The sequence below is a fragment of the Solanum pennellii genome, chromosome 4 (assembly GCF_001406875.1).
Source record: "Solanum pennellii chromosome 4, SPENNV200".
Lineage (NCBI taxonomy): Eukaryota > Viridiplantae > Streptophyta > Magnoliopsida > Solanales > Solanaceae > Solanum > Solanum pennellii.
The window spans coordinates 13,671,591-13,691,434 of NC_028640.1; the positions used below are offsets into that span (position 1 = coordinate 13,671,591).

The 19,844-nt window shown below is 37.3% G+C and overlaps 1 pseudogene; it reads left to right on the forward strand.

The window, feature by feature from the left end:
- Nucleotides 1–19,609, forward strand: part of LOC114076855 — a 21,724-nt pseudogene extending 2,115 nt beyond the window's left edge.
- The last annotated feature ends 235 nt before the right edge of the window (nt 19,610–19,844 follow it).

The following is a 19,844-nucleotide window of genomic DNA, read 5'->3' on the forward strand; positions in this document are numbered from 1 at the left end:
CCCCTCTACCAACCTACCCTCCACCCCCCCTTCACCCCTTCTCCACCAACCTACCCCTAATTTTTTTTTTAATTTTCCAAAAACAATAGAAATCTGTATTTCAGAAGAAAAAAAATTAACACCACCCCATGCCTGCCTCTGGATGTGTATTCTCATGTTAACTAATTTTGTTCATATTTATATGATCTTAAATAGGTTAAAGACCATATTAACCCATTTAAGATAAGGAAAGAACATATGAGTGATTCATTTAACTTAATGTGGGTAAAATAGTTTCATGTCCTTATATGGGTTGAAAATGAAGGAATATTGATTGTATTGAAGTATTAACCTAATAAGGGAATATATGGGAGATATATATATAGGAGATATAGGAAAGAGTACTAATAGGACTAGGATTAAGGAGTACTAATCCTAATAGGACTAGGATTAGTACACAGTAAATACTAATATTATTTAATACTATTTATTTAATACTATCTGTTATTATCCCCCCTCAAGCTGAGCTGAGCGGAAGCGAACAGAAGCTTGGAACTGAGGTAATCGTGCTGTCGGCTCGCGAGAGGCTTGGTGAGAATATCAGCCGGTTGTTCATTAGTGGGTACATACTGCACAGTCATGGTGCCGGCCTGAACTTCATCGCGAACAAAGAGACAATCGGTATCAACATGCTTCATTCTGGTGTGTAGGACGGAATTCTTGGCCACACAGATGGTTGATTTGTTGTAACAATAGAAAGCAGGAACAGTGTGAGTGGCGCGGAGTTCGCGAAGAATATATGTGACCCACATGGTCTCAGCAGCAAGAAGAGCAAGGGCGCGGTATTCAGCTTCAGTCGAGGACCGAGAGACCTTGGGTTGTTTTTTTGTACACCAGGAGATCAGGTTCGGCCCCAAAAAAACGAGAAACCCCGATGTAGATTTTCTGTCATTTTTATCATTCGCCCAATCTGAATCTGAGAAACCCCGAAGCTCCAAGTCCCCGGGTCGAATGAGTAAACCACGACCAAGAGTGCCAAAAATGTACCTGAGAATGCGTTTTAGACAATGGTAATCATGTTCACTTGGTTGATGCATGCGCTGAGCAACTCGGTTGACAGCAAACTGGATGTCAGGACGGGTAATGGCCAGATACTGTAGAGCCCCAATGAGGCTGCGGAAGTGGGTGATATCGGCAAAGGGGGTGTCGGCTCCATTCGTAGACGAAGAGACTGCCATCGGTGTTGGTTGACTGGTGCATTTTTCCAGTCCAGCTTTCTGCAACAGATCTCGAGCATATTTTGACTGATGAAGAAACAAGCCGCTGCCTGTCCGAGAAACCTCCATTCCCAGAAAATAATGTAACGGGCCAAGGTCCTTCATTTTGAAGGTAGTATGCATAGCTCGAGTGACATCCTGAATGAGAGCTGCAGTAGAGCCTGTAATAATGATATCATCTACATAGACAAGAAGAATGACTGTACCGTGTGCTGAATGTCGAGTAAACAGACTCGTGTCGTGTACGCAACACGTGAAGCCGAGTCCCTGGAGGAACGTTTTCAGACGTGTGTACCAAGCACGGGGGGCTTGCTTGAGCCCATACAGAGACTTCTGGAGTTTGCAAACATGTTGAGGGAAGCGGGGATCAACATAGCCCGGTGGTTGCGTCATGTAGATAGTTTCATCAAGCATGCCATGAAGAAAAGCATTGGAAACATCCAACTGATTGATGAGCCAATTGTTGCGCACGGCGAGTGACAGTACCAGGCGAATGGTTTCCTGCCGAATAACAGGACTGAATGTCTCGGAGTAATCAAGCCCATACTCCTGATTGTAGCCTTTAGCAACCAAACGAGCCTTGTACCTGGAAATACTGCCATCCGCATTGTGTTTAATTTTGTACACCCATTTACAGCCCACTGGGTGCCGCCCATGGGGCTTAGGTACAAGAACCCAAGTTTTCTGATCAGTCAAAGCCTTAAACTCGTCATCCATAGCATGACGCCAATAAGCATTTTTTGAGGCAACAGAGTAGGTTGTTGGTTCACTATCGGGAAGGGGTGTATTTGGTAGTATGGTAGCCTGAAAGGTTTTGGGTTTAAAGATACCGGCTTTGCCACGGGTTAACATGGGATGAGTATTGGGGGGTGGCACGGGCGGTGGTGATTCGGGGGTGGCCGGGAAGGACCCAAAACGGATCGGGCTGGAGATGTTGTGGGTATGGGGTGGTTCGGGTTGGTTGTGAGTGTGGGTGGTGGTTGCGGGTGTATTGTGGGTGACGGTCGAAGGGGTGATGAGGGGTGGTTGGGTAGTGGGTGGAGGTGTGGGGGAAGGTGGTGAGGGACCCTGTGAGTATGTTGGAAAAAGGGGAAGGACGCCAATGAATGATGTATTTGTGGAGGAGGAAATAGACTCGTAGGGAAACTCATTTTCGACAAATTTGACATGACGAGATATGTAGACTTTATGAGTTTGTGGGTCAAGACAGCGATAACCCTTGGAGGTAGGATGATAGCCCAAAAAAATACAAGGACGGGATCGGGGTTGTAATTTGTGAGTAATATGAGGGCGTAGCCAAGGGTAGGCAAGACACCCAAAGACGCGGAGGTTGGTATAATTGGGAAGTTCTTGGTAAAGGAGTTGATAGGGTGATTTGTTGGAGAGAGTGTGACTGGGCATTCTGTTAATGAGGTAGTTTGCGGTGGCTAGAGCTTCTACCCAAAAGGAGACAGGGAGATGAGATTGATGTAGAAGAGTAACCACCGTTTCAATGAGATGGCGATGCTTACGCTCAGCCACCCCATTCTGTTCGGGAGTGTATGGACAGGAGGTTTGATGTATAATTCCCAGGGATTGCAGAAACTGGCCAAAGATGTTATTGACATATTCCTTTCCATTGTCACTTCGAAAAAGTTTAACATGAGAATTGAATTGTGTTTTGACCATTTTTTCAAAAGTGACAAAGGTGGTGTATGCCTGTGATTTGTGTTTTAGTGGGTACAACCAAGTGTATTTTGTAAAATCATCCACAAAACAAATATAATAGCGAAAACCAGCAAATGAAGGAACAGCAGTAGGACCCCATAGGTCAGAATGAATAAGTTGAAAAGGTGCAGTTTTACGCTTCTCAGATAAAGTAAAAGGTAATTTATGAGATTTAGCAATTGAACAGGAGTCACAATTGTTTACATGAATGGAAGAAAAACCTAATTGAGACATTAAAGAATTTATTATTTGAGTAGACGGGTGACCCAGACGACTGTGCCACAACAGACTGTGGCCATCAGCCGAAAGAGCCACCGGAGCCACAGGAACGCTTTCTGAAACTGGGTGGGCAGACGAACTTGTGCCAGGAAGAACGTACAGACCATGCTCACAGGGGCCCTGAAAAATCACCCTCTTGGTAGTATTGTCTAGGATCTGAAAATCATTAGAGGTGAACAAGAGTGAGCAATTATTGTCTTTTGTGAATTGGTGAACTGAAAGGAGATTGGATTTAATAGAAGGGACGTGGGTAAGGTTACCTAGGTGAAAGATAGCGGTGGGGGTTTTAATGGTACCCGTGCCAGTGTGAGAAATATTAAGGGACTCACCGTTGCCAACAGTAATACCATTGGAGCCATGATATGGATTTGGAGCGTTAAGCTTGGATAGATCAGAAGTAACGTGCATGTTGGCCCCAGTATCCAACAGCCATTCAGAGGAAGGGCCGGCTTGAGATGCATAATTGGCACGGTTATCACTATTTCGGCTCTCCTCATACCGAAACCAGCAACGAACAGCGGTGTGTCCTGTTTTCTGACAGATTTGACAAGTTGGACGATCCCGCTCGTAAGTGCCCTGCCCGCCGCTGGAAGATGACTGCCCGCCGCTGCCGAAGGAGTGCAGGCTGTTGTTGCTGCCGTGCTGCTGACCGTCGTACGGCGGACGACTGCCCTGCCGACCGCCGCGCCCGCGGCCTCCGCTGTTTCTGCCGTAGCCATGGCGGCTCCCCTGCCGGCCGCCACCACGCCCCCCGCGATAGTTCTGGCTTGCGGTGAGGGCGGTGGCCGGCTCCATAACAGCGGCTTCTCGGAGAAGAAGTTTGCTCTCCAGATCCACGTTGATTTCTTCACTTTTTAGCCACGAGGAGAGAGTAGCCAGGTCAACGGGCGTTGGACTGATGCGAACTGCCTGTTTAATGGAGGAGTAAGCTGATGGGAGCCCCCGAACGACGCACATGACGAGATCTTTTTCGGGAATGATTTCGTTCACGGTGTCGAGGGCTGTGATGATGGTGGAGACCTCGTCTAAATACTCCGCCATAGTTTTCGTTCCTTTGGTAATTGTGTGGAGACGATCACGCAATTGAAAAATATGAGAGTGGGAAATTGATGCATAGCGTGTTGCGAGGGCCGTCCACAGGGCTGAAGCAGTTGTGTAGGATCGGACGTGTTTCTGAACCGTGGGAGAGATGACCGCAATCAAACATGATCGGATCTGGCCATCCACGGCTTTCCAGGCGGCATGGGCCGGATTGGTTTTTTCTGATTTGTCCGTGGCGGTGATGACTGCCGGCGGCGGTTCTGTGCTTCCATCGACGTATTTGAGAAGGTAATTGGCCTCAAGGGCTGTAAGAACGGTGATTTTCCATGTAGGGTAATTTATGTCTGATAATTTTTCGGGAATCAGGGCATGAAGATGCCTGAGAAGGAGTTTAACGCCAGAAGGAAGTGAATCGAGAGGATCCACCTCGGTTGTCATGGCTGCCGCTGCCCAAGAGAAGAGAGGGAACGATCGGTGCCCTAAAGAGTGAAAAAAACCTAGAGAAAAGAAGATCTAGGTTTTCTGGCTCTTGATACCATGAAGGAATATTGATTGTATTGAAGTATTAACCTAATAAGGGAATACATGGGAGATATATATAGGAGATATAGGAAGGAGTACTAATCCTAATAGGACTAGGATTAAGGAGTACTAATCCTAATAGGACTAGGATTAGTACACAGTAAATACTAATATTATTTAATACTATCTGTTATTAGAAATTATCACCTCAGATATCCGTAGCTACGCAAAAAATGTTGGTTATTGTCACTGTTTTCATAAGCCGCTAATAGAAAAACATGTGGTTTTCAATTATCACTCAACTTTGCTTTAGTTGGTCAATTTTAACTGGATCGTTCTAATGTCGTCTTATAGACATAAGATACTCAAAGAAGATGATATTGTTATTTGTCAAATGCAAGTATGATACGAATGATCCTAAAAGTGCATGTGTAGAAAGATGCTTAAATGTACTAACCAACACACAGGATAATGTCAGAATGGTGAGATTTGCGAAAATCAGGTAAATTAGATGATTCACTTAATTAGTTGAAACATTTATGTATTGTTTCTCTTTATTAGTATATATACTTTCAAAATGGTCTTTACCGATTTATAAACATACAACAGATATTCCAGAAACCTGAATATGCAAAAACTATGTTATATATTCAGGACTAACGGACATGGTTGGGGTCTTTCAGCCGATGATAATATAAAGGTAATTATGTATATACTATAATATAGTTAATTGTATTTTTTAAAACTCTTTACATTATCAGTCAGGACAGTTCATCATTGAATAATGCGGAGAAGTGATTTCATCTGAAGCAGCAAAAGAACGGTCTCATCTTAATGAAGCTCATGGTAAGTTATCGACATTAGAGATGGTTGTCAATAGTTTCAGTAGATGCTTATTATGTCATTGTCTGTACAAGGAAGGGAAATTTTGCAATATTCCTAAATCATTCATGGTAAGTGTTGAATCAACGATTGTCAATTTGATGAAAAGTGAAATTATTAAGATAGAGACGTTGGTCAGTCTGTGGCACATATGTTGTTGAATTTCCCAGTCGACCAAATTGTGAAAAGTGGAAATGGACTGTTTTAGGGGAAACAACATTAGGAATATTTGTAATAAAGAATATACCTCTTGGAAAGGAGCTCACAATTAATTATTATTTTGAGTGGTACGCGGGTGCAACTGTTCGTTGTCTATGTGGAGATGCAAAATGTTGTATCTTTTTGGTTGCCAAGTCTCAAAGTTTCATGGTAACTTAAGTTTCTTATGATACAACAAACAAGGGGGAGAAAAGTGATTCCTATTGGCATATGCTTTTTTCTGTTTTCCAAAACAGAATAGATGCTTCTAAATTTGGTATGAGTCTGTCAATCTCATTTCTTATTCTTTACTGCTGTTTTTATCTTCGCTCTCATTCTTTGGTCAACTTTAGCTATTTAGTTGCTACAAGAAATTGTTAAAAAGGAATAGTAATTGGAGTTGAAAATAAAAGATTTGGTGGTTGGCAAATTGGTAAGATTTGCAACCATTTTTGACTTTGCTATATTTACCTATGTCATTAGTGAAATTGACATGGTTTTATCCTTCTATGAATAGAGCATTATTGCTCATTTGTAGAACACACAAAATTAGAGAGAAAAAACATTTTGACAGCAAAGTGAGGTATTCCATAGACTATACAACAAAAATAATCTATGAAGAAAAATAGAGTGTGAGCGGTATTTTAGTAAGATGTAAACCGAAAGAGTGTTGTTCCTTTTGAGTGTTTAGTAATCACTTTGACTATTGTATTCGTGACTACACAGTGTCAAATTCCTTACTATAGTAATATCAGTTGCTCCTCTTGGCCCGTGGTTTTTTCTCTTATTCAGAAGGGTTTCCACGTAAAATTTTTGGTGTTGTTATTTTCCCATTTTATTTCCATTACTTTTACCTTATATATGTTTGTGTTTATCCGTGTTTTCCCAACAAGGAGTACAATCATGTCTGGAAAGAGGGGAATGACACTCAACTTTATTTGCTATAGTTTGTACTCAACTAGAGCCATGATGTCTCGGGTTAGTCAATACTGTTATTCTTATAGTAACCTGTATTTATAAGGTTAATAAACAGAAACAGAAATATGATGAAGCAGAAAATACATAAAATACAAGAAGTAATCCGAGTCCACAGAAACTACTGTCTGTCCTTAAGAAATTTAATCCCTCACTGTACCCAAGGTTATGGATTAATTTCTCCCAAGATAAAACGGATTAAACCTGTTAAAGAAATAGCGGTACCTCAAATTTCTTTAACTTTAGCGAACATCCAAACAACAACAAGTCACAGAGACTCAGTCGATCGACACTTTGATTTTTATTTGAGAGAAAAATAATTGCAGAGAAGGAAAAATCTTTTAGTGTTTGAAAAATTGAAAATTGACTTCCTTTTATAGCCATTTTCAGCAAGGAACGTGTCTGTTCAGTGAAATCTGTTCAGACCCGTTTTATCCAGAAAGTTGTGTCTTTTAGAAAAAAATAACAACTTATCGGAAAATTGTGTCTGTTAAGAAAATAACGACTTTTTGGAAAGTATCGACTTTTGGGAAAGTAACGACTTTTCGGAAAGAGTAACGACTTTTCGAAAAGAGTAACAACTTTTCGGAATGTTTACCGTTACCCGCAAATTTGTAAGAGATAATATTAAAAGGATTTATTTGATTTAACAAAAACTGATTAAATAAATTTTGTCCAAAAAATTTATCTATCAATCACGTCATTTGCCAAATCCAAATCCAAAGCCAAAGCCAAAGCCAAAGCCAAAGCCAAAGCCGAGGCCGAGGCCGAGCGACTACGACGACGGCGCGAGGGGGCATCTTCTTCTTAGCTCTTTAAGAAGTAATGGAAGTGTTTCCTTATATAAGGACAACAATTTTCCTTTCTTTTGCCGATATGGGAGAAATGACTTTTCATTTGCACTTTGCAAATGACTTTTCATTTTCCCTCCAAAGTAGTTCCCTCACTTTTCATATTCTCTCTTTTCTTTCCCATTCACACTTGCTAAACCCCAACAATCCCTCACATGAATGGGGAAGGCTATTATTAAAACATATGCATGAAAAAACTTGTGTGTCTTGTGGGTAAAGGTTAATTGCATCTGGATAAGTAGGTTTCCCTTTAAACTTTCCGTAGTGAACATATATCGGATATACTCGGTAAATCGGTAGATTTGATATCTTTAAACCGTCGAGCTTTGGTGTATACCTAGACAACATATGTCACACATCCAACCCTTGAACTGTTCTTAGTTCTCATTGTTTTGTTCGTTTCAGCCATGAACACATCTTGGATAGTAAGTGCTTAAAGAACTGGTCCTACCGGATTCTCTTTGAAGCGGCTTACACTTCACACTTACATAGGTGATTTCTAAATGTGTTATCCCATAGATACACCATTTGATATTCCCTGTATCAAACTTAGAAACCATTAAAAAGTCCTTATGTCTTTATCCTGGTTACTAAACATTGTCTCTTCATGAGAATGGACCATAAAATAATAATAATTTTTTTTTCTTTACAATGTTGAACCGTCATCAATGACTTTGTTTTATCTCCTTGAACCTAGATATTGGGATCTCCAGTATTCTAGGTAGAGTTACCGCCACGATGTCTTGTTCTCGGCCATAGTCCCATTCCCGTCGATGATTTCTCAACTCCCTCTCTATTTTGGCCTTTTGTAAGTGGATCCGACACATTATCTTTTGACTTCACATAGTCAATTGTGATAATTCCACTAGAGAGTAGTTGTCTCACAGAGTTATGTCTTCGTCTTATGTGACAAGACTTGCCGTTATACATAATGCTTCCAGCCCTTCCTGTTGCAGCTTGACTATCAGAATGTATGCAAATAGGGCCATTGGTTTGGGCCAAAATGGAAAATCTTCTAATAAATTCCGGAGCCATTCAGCTTCTTCACCTGCCTTGTCTAAAGCAATGAATTCAGACTCCACTGTAGAGGGAGCTATACATTTTTGTTTGGATGATTTCCAAGATGTTGCTCCTCCACCAATAGTAAAAACGTATCCACTTGTGGATTTTGTTTCAGTTGATCCAATAATCCAATTTGCATCACTATAACCTTCAAGAACGGATGGATATTTGTTGCAATGTAAAGCATAGTTTTGATTGTCATCTAAGTATCCCAAAACTCTCTTCATTGCCAACCAATGATTTTGATTAGGATTACTTGTGTATCGACTCAGTTTACTGAAAGCGCAAGCTATGTCTGGTCGTGTACAATTCATGACTTACATTAAGCTTCCCAATACGCTAGCATAGTCCAATTGAGACTGACTTTCACATTTATTCTTTGCAAGATGAAGGTTTACATCAATTGGAGTCTTTGCCCTTTTTAAATTCCAAAATTTTATCTTTTCAAGTATCTTTTGAATTTAATGAGTTTGAAACAATGCTAGAGCGTTAGAAGTTTTAAGAATTTTAATTTCTAATATCGCATCCGCAACTCCTAAATCTTTCAAATCAAACTTACTAGCGAGCATACACTTAATAGCTTTTATATTAGCAATGTCTTTGCTCATTATAAGCATGTCATTTACATATAGGCATAATAACTTTCTAATTAGGAGTATTTTTAATGTAAGCACATTTATCACATTCATTGATCTTAAATCCATTTGACAACATGGTTTGATAAAACTTTGCATGCCATTGTTTTGGTGCTTGTTTTAGTCCATAAAGTGACTTAATAAGTGTACACACTTTCTTTTCTTTACCAGGAACTACAAAACCCTCAGGCTATTCTATGTAAATTTCTTCTTCAAGCTCTCCATTTAAGAAGGCTGTTTTCACATCCATTTGATGAATTTCAAGACCGTATACTGCAGGTAGTGCAATCAACATCCGAATTGATGTAATCCTAGTCATTGGCGAGTATGTGTCAAAATAATCAAGACCTTCTTTTTTTCTAAAACCTTTGACAACAAGTCTTGGTTTATATTTGTCAATAGTTCCATCGTCTTTCATCTTCCTTTTAAAGATCCATTTTGAACCCAAGGGTTTGTTCCCAGGAGTAAGATCAACCAACTCCCAAGTATGATTGCTTAAGATTGATTCAATTTCACTATTAACAGCCTCCTTCCAAGAGGTTGAGTCGCTAGACAACATTGCTTCCTTGACGTTTACTGCGTCTTGGACTTTCTTCATTTTGTTCATTCTCTTTTCGTTCTTCTCTGGGTTGTTTAGATCCCCCACTAGATGACTCAAATCTAGTTTTATACGGATAAATATGTTCAAAAAATTAAGCACTATCTGATTCCATTACTGTATTATCATGAATATCCGGATGTTCGGACTTATGAACCAAAAATCGACATGCCTTACTGTTTGTGGCATATCCAATGAATACACAATCCACAGTCTTAGGTCCTATTTTTACCCTCTTAGGTATAGGAACTTGGACTTTGGCTAGACACCCCCACACTTTGAAATATTTCAAATTGGGTTTTCTACCTTTCCATTTCTCATATGGAATTACATTTGTGTTTGAGTGAGGCACTCTGTTAAGTATTTGATTTGCTGTAAGGATAGCTTCCCCCCACAAGTTCTGTGGTAAACCTGAACTTATATGTAATACATTCATTATTTCTTTTATAGTTCGGTTTTTCCTTTCGGCAATTCCATTAGACTGAGGAGTGTAAGGAGCACTAGTTTGATGGATTATTCTATTTTCTAAACATATTTCTTCAAATGGAGATTCATATTCTCCACCTCTATCACTTCTGATCATTTTGATCTTTTTATCTAACTTATTTTCAACTTCAGTTTTATATTGCCTAAATGCATCTATTGCTTCATCCTTTCTATTTAACAAATATACATAACAATATCTAGTGCAATCCTCAATAAAAGTTATGAAATACTCTTTCCCACCACGTGATGGTGTTGACTTCATGTCACAAATATCAGTGTGAATCCATTCTAAAGGATTTGAATTCCTTTCAACTGATTTATAAGAATGCTTAGCATACTTAGATTCAACACAAATTTGATGTTTTTTTTATTGCACTCAAATTTTGGCAAAATATTTAATTTAATCAGTTTTCGCAAGGTTTTGTTATTAACGTGTCCCAAACGTTCATGCCATAAACATTTAGACTCAAGCAAGTAAGAAGAATAAAAATATTTATTCATATCAACTACAATTACATTGAGTTTGAAAAGGTCATCTCCTACATACATATCATTTTTGCTTACTACTACTTTATCAGAAACAACAACATATTTAAATTCATTCTTGGTGAGAACTGGAATTGAAACTAAATTCTTTCTCAATTATGGAACATATGAGACCCTATTCAAAGTCACCACCTTGCCTGATGTCATCTTTAATAGGACTTTGCCAGTTCCTTCCACTTTTGCAAAAGCGGAGATTGCCATAAATAATTTTTCATCTGTAAGTGCTGGAGTATATGATGAAAATAATTCTTTGTTGACACAAACATGGCATGAGGCACCAGAATCTATCCACCATTCTCTTGGATTTCCAACCAAGTTACATTCTGAAAGCATTGCAAAGAGATCGACCATTTCTCCTTTGGATTCAGCCAAATTTACTTGATCCTTTTTTTTCTTGTCCTTCTTTGGACCCCGACATTCATTATCCCTATGACCATGTTTACCACAGTTAAAGCAGTTTCCATTGAATTTCTTCGGAGGAGGATTGCTTTTTGGACCAGATGCTTTCTTTCTTTTCTTTAATTTTGTGGGATCTTCTTCAACAAAATTTACTCCAGCTATTGCTGAATTACCACGTGACCTCTTTTCTGCAGCCTTATTATCCTCTTCGATTCTCAACCTTACTATGAGATCTTCAACAGTCATCTCCGTGCGTTTATGTTTCAAGTAATTTTTGAAGTCTTCCATAATGGAGGTAACTTTTCAATAATTACAGTCACTTGAAAAGCATCATTCACAATTAATACTACATTAAAGATTATGAGAGTATTAAGGGAAAACTTAATATTTCTAACGTAGGCATTAAATAAATTTATACCTTCAGCAAGGATATCATGAATTATGACCTGCAATTCTGGAACTTGGGTGACGACTGTCTTATTGTCTATCATCTGATAGTCCAGAAATTTTGCCACAATGAATTTCTTCATTCCGACATCTTCTGTTTTGTACTTCTTTTCTAAAGCATCCCAGAGTTTTTTTGAGGTTTTGGCATTGCTGTACACATTGTACAGATGATCTTGCAGACCACTCAAAATATAATTTTTACACAATAAATCTGAGTCTGTCCATGCTTCTGTTACCAAGAATCGTTCATCAGCCGGAGTTTCATCTGACATAACAGGAACATTCTCATTAATGAACTTCTTCAGACTCAACGTAGTGAGATAGAAGAACATTTTTTGTTGCCATCTCTTAATGTCGACTCCAGAAAACTTTGCAGGTTTCTCAACCGGCGCTAAGGCAGCATTTGAACGATTATGTGCAACCGATGTTGTTGCAGCACTTACTTTTCCAGCATTTGTTTGACTTGAATTAATAATTTTTTTCTGTCACAAATGGCAAATAAAATAAGTATTTGAAATACTAGCAGTAAAGAACAAATCTTTACACAAACTGTTGCTGATTTAACAATAAAGTTTTTATGTTCTTTTAATCGTTAATCGAATGAATTTTAAAAATTCAAGCAGAGTAGAAAACCATATCTCCAGAAACCTCAAATACAGAAACTCTTAAATTTCTTAAGATTGTTATTCTTATAGTAACCTATATTTATAAGGTTAATAAATAGAAACAGAAATAAGATGAAGCAGAAAATACATAAAATACAAGAAGTAATCCGAGTCCACAGAAACTACTGTTTGTCCTTAAGAAATTTAATCCCCTCACTGTACCCAAGGTTATGGATTAATTTCTCCTAAGATAAAATGGATTAAACCTGTTAAAGAAATAGCGGTACCTCAAATTTCATTAACTTCAGCGAACTTCAGAACAACAACAAGTCACACTGACTCAGTCGATCGACACTTTGATTTTTATTTGAGAGGAAAATAAATGCAGAGAAGGAAAAATTTTTTAGTGTTTGAAAAATCGAAAATTGACTTCCTTTTATAGCCATTTTCAGCAAAGAACGTGTCTATTCAGTGAAATCTGTTCAGACCCATTTTATCCAGAAAGTTGTGTCTTTTGGAAAAAATAACAACTTCTTGGAAAATTGTTTCTGTTAGGAAATAACGACTTTTTGGAAAGTAACGACTTTTCAGAAATAGTAACAACTTTTCGGAATGTTACCATTACCCGCAAATTTATAAGAGATAATATTAAAAGGATTTATTTGATTTAACAAAAAGTGATTAAATAAATTTTGTCCAAAAAATTTATCAATCAATCACATCATTTGCCAAATCCAAATCCAAATCCAAATCCAAATCCGAAGCCGCAAATCCTAATCCAAATCCAAAGCCGAAGTCGAAGCCGAGGCCGAGGCCGAGCAAGTGACGACGACGGCGCGAGGGGGCATTTTTTTCTTAGCTTTTTAAGAAGTAATGGAAATGTTTCCTTATATAAGAACAACAATTTCCCTTTCTTTTTTGCCGATATTGGAGAAATGACTTTTTATTTGCACTTTGCAAGTGACTTTTCATTTTCCCTCCAAAGAAGTTCCCTCACTTTTCATATTCTCTCTTTTCTTTTCCCATTCACACTTGCTAAACCCCAACAATCCCCCACATGAATGTGAAAGGCAATTATTAAAACATATGCATGAAAAAACTTGTGTGTCTTGTAGGTAAAGGTTAATCGCATCTGGATAAGTGGGATTCCTTTTAAACTTTCTGTAGTGAACATATATCGGATATACTCCGTCAATTGGTAGATTTGATATCTTTGAACCGTCGACATTTAGTGTATACCTAGACAACATATGTCACACAATCCACCCTTGAACTGTTCTTAGTTCTCATTGTTTTGTTCGTTTCAGCCATGAACACATCTTGGATAGTAAGTGCTTAAAGAACTTGCCTTACCGGATTCTCGCTGAAGCGGCTTACACTTCACACTTACATGGTGATTTCTAAATATGTTATCCCATAGATACACCATTTGATATTACCTGTATCAAACTTAGAAACCATTAAAAAGTCCTTATGTCTTTATCCTGGTTACTAAACATTGTCTCATCATGAGAATGGACCATAAAATAATAATATTTTTTTTCTTGACATTGTTGAACCGTCATCAATGACTTTGTTTTATCTCCTTGAACCTAGATGTTGGAATATCTAGTCTTCTAGGTAGAGTTACCGCCACGATGACTTGTTCTCAGCCATAGTCCCATTCCCGTCGATGATTTCTCAACTCCCTCTCTATTTAGGCCTTTTGTAAGTGGATCCGACACATTATCTATTGACTTCACATAGTCAATTGTGATAATTCCACTGGAGAGTAGTTGTCTCACAGAGTTATGTCTTCGTCTTATGTGACGAGACTTACCGTTATACATAATGCTTCCATCCCTTCCTATTGCAGCTTCACTATCAAAATGTATGCATATTGGGCCATTGGTTTGGGCCAAAATGGAATATCTTCTAAGAAATTCCAGAGCCATTCAGCTTCTTCACCTGCCTTGTCTAAAGCAATGAATTCAGACTCCATTGTAGAGGGAGCTATACATTTTTGTTTGGATGATTTCCAAGATGTTGCTCCTCCACCAATAGTAAAAAACGTATCCACTTGTGGATTTTGTTTCAGTTGACCCAATAATCCAATTCGCATCACTATAACCTTCAAGAACGGATGGATATTTGTTGTAATGTAAAGCATAGTTTTGAGTGTCATCTAAGTATCCCAAAACTATCTTCATTGCCAACCAATGATTTTGATTAGGATTACTTGTGTATCGACTCAGTTTACTGATAGCGCAAGCTATGTCTGGTCGTGTACAATTCACGACTTACATTAAGCTTCCCAATACGCTAGCATAGTCCAATTGAGACTGACTTTCACCTTTATTCTTTGCAAGATGAAGGTTTACATCAATTGGAGTCTTTGCCCTTTTAAAATTCCAAAATTTTTATCTTTTCAAGTATCTTTTGAATTTAATGAGTTTGAGACAATGCTAGACCGTTAGGAGTTTTAAGAATTTTAATTGCTAACATCGCATCAGCAACTCCTAAATCTTTCATATCAAACTTACTAGCGAGCATACACTTTGTAGGTTTTATATTAGCAATGTCTTTGCTCATTATAAGTATCTCATCTACATATAGGCATAAAATAACTTCCTGATTTGGAGTATCTTTAATGTAAACACATTTATCACATTCATTGATCTTAAATCCATTTGACAACATGGTTTGATCAAATTTTGCATGTCATTGTTTTGGTGCTTGTTTTAGTCCATAAAGTGACTTAATAAGTTCACACACTTTCTTTTCTTTACCAGGAACTACAAAACCCTCAGGCTATTCAATGTAAATTTCTTCTTCAAGCTCTCCATTTAAGAAGGCTGTTTTCACATCCATTTGATGAATTTCAAGACCGTATACTGAAGCTAGTGCAATTAACATCAAAATTGATGTAATCCTAGTCACTGGCGAGTATGTGTCAAAATAATCAAGACCTTCTTTTTTTCTAAAACCTTTGACAACTAGTCTTGCTTTATATTTTTCAATAGTTCCATCGTCTTTCATCTTCCTTTTAAAGATCCATTTTGAACTTAAGGGTTTGTTCCCTGGAGAAGGATCAACCAACTCCCAAGTATGATTGCTTAAGATTGATTCAATTTAACTATTAACAACCTCCTTCCAAGAGGTTGAGTCGCTAGACAACATTGCTTCCTTGACGTTTACTGCGTCTTGGACTTTCTTCATTTTGTTCATTCTCTTTTGGTTCTTCTCTGGGTTGTTTAGATCCCCCACTAGATGACTCAAGTCTAGTTTTATACGGATAGATATGTTCAAAAAATTCAGCACTATCTGATTCCATTACTGTATTATCATGAATATCCGGATGTTCGGACTTATGAACCAAAAATTGACATGCCTTACTGTTTGTGGCATATCAAATGAATACACAATCCACAATCTTAGGTCCTATTTTTACCCTCTTAGGTATAGGAACTTGGACTTTGGCTAGACACCCCCACACTTTGAAATATTTCAAATTGGATTTTCTACCTTTCCATTTGTCATATGGAATTACATTTGTCTTTGATTGAGGCACTCTGTTAAGTATTTGATTTGCTGTAAGGATAACTTCCCCCCACAAGTTCTGTGGTAAACCTGAACTTATAAGTAATGCATTCATCATTTCTTTTAAAGTTCGGTTTTTCCTTTCGGCAATTCCATTAGACTGAGGAGTGTAGGGAGCACTAGTTTGATGGATTATTCCATTTTTTAAACATATTTCTGCAAATGGAGATTCATATTCTCCACCTTTATCACTTCTGATCATTTTAATCTTTTTATCTAACTGATTTTCAACTTCAGTTTTATATTGCCTAAATGCATGTATTGCTTCATCCTTGCCATTTAGCAAATATACATAACAATATCTAGTGCAATTGTCAATAAAAGTTATGAAATACTTTTTCCCACCACGTGATGGTGTTCACTTCATGTCACAAATATCAGTGTGAATCCATTCTAAAGGATTTTAATTCCTTTCAACAGATTTATAAGAATGCTTAGCAAACTTAGTTCTACACAAATTTGACAATTTGATTTATTGCACTCAAATTTTGGCAAAATATTTAATTTAATCAGTTTTCGCAAGATTTTATTATTAACGTGTTCCAAACGTTCATTCCATAAATATTTAGACTCAAGTAAGTAAAAAAAATAAAAATCATTATTCATATCAACTGAAATTATATTGTGTTTGAAAAGGCCATCACTAAGGTAGCCTTTTCCTACATACATATCATTTTTGCTTACTACTACTTTATCAGAAACAAATACACATTTAAATTCATTATTGGTCAGAATTGGAATTGAAACTAAATTCTTTCTCAATTTTGGAACATATGAGACCCTATTCAAAGTCACCACCTTGCCTGATGTCATCTTTAATAGGACTTTGCCAGTTCCTTCCACTTTTGCAAAAGCGGAGATTGCCATAAATAATTTTTCATCTGTAAGTGTTGGAGTATATGATGAAAATAATTCTTTGTTGGCACAAACATGGCATGAGGCACCAGAATCTATCCACCATTCTCTTGGATTTCCAACCAAGTTGCATTCTAAAAGCATTGCACAGAGATCGTCCATTTCTCCTTTGGATTCAGCCCAATTTGCTTGATCCTTCTTTTTCTTGTCCTTCTTTTGACCCCGACATTCATTAGCCCTATGACCATGTTTACCACAGTTAAAGCAGTTTCCATTGAATTTCTTCTTAGGAGGACTGCTTTTAGGACCAGATGCTTTCTTTCTTTTCTTTAATTTTGTGGGATCTTCTTTAACAAAATTTACTCCAGCTATTGCTGAATTACCACGTGACCTCTTTTCTGCAGCCTTATTATCCTCTTCGATTCTCAACCTTATAATGAGATCTTCAACAGTCATCTCCTTGCGTTTGTGTTTCAAGTAATTTTTGAAGTCCTTCCATAATGGAGGTAACTTTTCAATAATTACAGCCACTTGAAAAGCATCATTCACAATCAATCCTGCATTAAAGATTATGTGAGTATTAAGGGAAAACTTAATATTTCTAACATAGGCATTAAATAAATTTATACCATCAGCAAGGATATCATGAATTATGACCTGCAATTCTTGAACTTGGGTGACGACAGTCTTACTGTCTATCATCTTATAGTCCAGAAATTTTGCCACAATGAATTTCTTCATTCCGGCATCTTCTGTTTTGTACTTCTTTTCTAAAGCATTCCAGAGTTCTTTTGAGGTTTTGGCATTGCTGTACACATTGTACAGATCATCTTGCAGACCACTCAAAATATAATTTTTACACAAAAAATCTGAGTCTGTCCATGCTTCTGTTACCAAGAATCGTTCATCAGCCGGAGTTTCATCTGACATAACAGGAACATTCTCATTAATGAACTTCTGCAGACTCAACGTAGTGAGATAGAAGAACATTTTTTGCAGCCATCTCTTAAAGTCGACTCCAGAAAACTTTGCAGGTTTCTCAACCGGTGCTAAGGCAGCATTTGAACGATTATGTGCAACCGATGTTGTTGCAGCACTTACTATTCCAGCATTTGTTTGACTTGAATTAGTCATTTCTGTCACAAATGGCAAATAAGTTAAGTATTTGAAATACTAGTAGTAAAGAACAAATCTTTACACAAACTGTTTCTGATTTAACGATAAAGTTTTTATGTTCTTTTAATCGTTAATCGAATGAATTTTAATAATTCAAGCAGAGTAGAAAACCATAAAGGTTTTAATCTACAGAAACATCAAATACAGAAACTCTTAAATTTCTTAAGATTTTTATTCTTATAGTAACCTGTATTTATAAGGTTAATAAATAGAAACAGAAATAAGATGAAGCAAAAAATACATGAAATACAAGAAGTAATCCGAGTCCACAGAAACTACTGTTGTCCTTGAGAAATTTAATCCCCTCACTATACCCAAGGTTATGGATTAATTTCTCCCAAGATAAAATGGATTAAACCTGTTAAAGAAATAGCGGTACCTCAAATTTCATTAACTTCAGCGAACTTCAGAAAAACAACAAGTCACACAGACTCAGTCGATCGACACTTTGATTTTTATTTGAGAGAAAAATAAATGCAGAGAAGGAAAATTTTTTAAGTGTTTGAAAAATCGAAAATTGACTTCCTTTTATAGCCATTTTCAGCAAGGAACGTGTCTGTTCAGTGAAATCTGTTCAGACCCGTTTTATCCAGAAAGTTGTGTCTTTTGGAAAAAATAACAACTTCTTGGAAAATTGTTTCTGTTAGGAAATAACGACTTTTTGGAAAGTAACGACTTTTCGCAAAGTAACGACTTTTCGGAAATAGTAACAACTTTTCGGAATGTTACCGTTACCCGCAAATTTATAAGAGATAATATTAAAAGGATTTATTTGATTTAACAAAAAGTGATTAAATAAATTTTGTCCAAAAAATTTATCAATAAATCACGTCATTTGCCAAATCCAAATTCGAAGCCGAGAGAGCGACGACGATGACGACACAAGGGGGCATCTTCTTCTTAGCTCTTTAAGAAGTAATTGAAGTGTTTCCCTATATAAGGACAACAATTTCCCTTTCTTTTGCCGATATGGGAGAAATGACTTTTCATTTGATTTTCCCTCCAAAGTAGTTCCCTCACTTTCATATTCTCTCTTTTCTTTTCTCATTCACATTTGCTAAACCCCAACAAATACTTGTGTTACCTGAAGGTTGCAGGTACTAGCGAAATTAGTTAAAATGTAACCGGCATTACAAAGAAAAATTCTCAAATGCAAGTGATATATAAATTGTCAACAGTAATTAGTGCCTATGATACTATAATATGGCTTTCTTACTGCAGATATAATATAAGGTGGGACCAAGTAATAGGTCACATAAGAATTATAATATTGGATCTTGTTCAACACGAAGATGAAGTATCCACGCATGCACAAGTGGAAGAAGCCTCGGTGCATACCCAAACAGAAAGTCAAATCTTCTAGTCGTAAGCAAGTCAACAAAGAAAGCACGAGAAGAAGTTATCAAGTAGGAGGTATTTTCTTTGTAACACTTCATGGTGTAGACAACTTTTTCTGTCATATTTTTCTTTATATTATTGCCAATATCATGCAGGGGATAAGTCACTTTGAAGCTCAACTGCTTATATGAAGAAACTTGCCCTACCATTCAAGTGTATGGGCGGGACAAACAGGATACCGCGTGCAACAATATAGCTGAGAAGTGGATCAAAGCAAACGTCTACTCTAAATATAATACACATTCTACTTTAAACTTATAATTCCAAATAATGTACTCTTATAATAAAAACTCATCATACTATTACAATAGTAATAATATGCTAGTTACTATCCGTCAATCTCAAGC